A 1289-nucleotide genomic window follows, 5' to 3' on the forward strand; every position below is an offset into this window, starting at 1 on the left:
CGGTCCGTGGCGCAAAAAAGGTTGGAGACCGCTGATTAAGAGGACCCGGGGGAAGCTCGGAAAGCTAAGCAGAAGTTATTTGGAGAGGAGAGAGTGACTGCCATTGGTTGAAAAGAGAGGTAAAAAAAAAAAACTTCAGTGGTGTTGCACACTATTTTATATTATTTTTTAAAAGTCATTGTTAACCCTTTAAAGCTGGTCAGAGCAGCACGCTCCGTTTTGTGTAACTATTTTTAAATCCCTGTAGAACCTGAACCGTGTAAGCTAGTGTTACAATCCAATGTTGTCAGTGTTTTGTGTGACATAACGTAACATAAACGTAACATAAATGTCTTTGCTGGAGGGTCTGAGGTTTATGTTACGTTCTAGGTCTAGGCGTGTCCTGAACGCAACAAAACATTGGCCCACCACACTCCACCCAAAACAAGAACCCAAACAATAGTATCTTTTAAAATGCTAAGCAGCCATTTATTTGCTTCAGCAGTGAGCAGTGCCAAAAATAACAAACAAAACTCCCTAATGGTCCCTACGCTTTCCTACCCAAAATGAAAAACCAAACAAAAGACAATTCACTTACCTAACTTCCTAAACAAAAACAGGAGAAAACGTAATCAACAAAAATGGCTTCTCATGCCTACTAGGCTTCTGCAGTGAACAATATATACAAGGTGAACAAATTACTCAATTGCTACTTTACAAATCTATTTACAGCTATTTACAAAACTACGATACCAACACCACAATGATCATGACCCATGACAAACTGAAACACAGGGCTTAAATACATAGAGGGAGCAATCAGGGAATGGACAACAGGAGGGAAACACAGCTGGGGCAAATCAGAACTGACGAGACAAGGAAGCGGAAACTGAACACACTGAGATAAGACAGACCTTCAAAGTAAAACAGGAAACACATAACAGTCACGCCTAACACAAAACACTGGCAACATTGGATCGTAACACTAGCGCAATAATTTGTTTTGCATACGAAACAGGAGGAGTTGTACTTACATCTTATGCCATCAGCTTCTCCTCGGTCACAGTTTCCTTCCACATAAAGCTTTGCAAAAACTGCATAAAAAGTGCTTGCAGCAACAAAAACATAATATTCCAGAAACACGCTTTGCCGATCCGATCAGCTGTTCGTAACACTTCCCAGACGTCACCGCTAACTATCGCATGTCCGCCATTTCCTGGCCAAAACCGGAAGTGACGTCATTTTCGCGGAAATGTAGTTTTTTTACTTGTAGGCCTTAAAAGCCTATACTGGTCATGTTTGACTTTTCT

General features: G+C 40.9%; 1 protein-coding gene across 2 annotated transcripts in view; it reads left to right on the forward strand.

Annotated features, from left to right (window-relative positions):
* khdrbs2 (KH domain containing, RNA binding, signal transduction associated 2) overlaps positions 1-1289 on the forward strand; it is a 116373-nt gene that overhangs the window by 97564 nt on the left and 17520 nt on the right. The gene's annotated exons all lie outside the window — the stretch shown is intronic.

The sequence above is a fragment of the Pundamilia nyererei genome, unplaced genomic scaffold (assembly GCF_000239375.1).
Source record: "Pundamilia nyererei isolate P.nyererei 1_Seehausen unplaced genomic scaffold, PunNye1.0 scaffold00073, whole genome shotgun sequence".
Classification (NCBI taxonomy): domain Eukaryota; kingdom Metazoa; phylum Chordata; class Actinopteri; order Cichliformes; family Cichlidae; genus Pundamilia; species Pundamilia nyererei.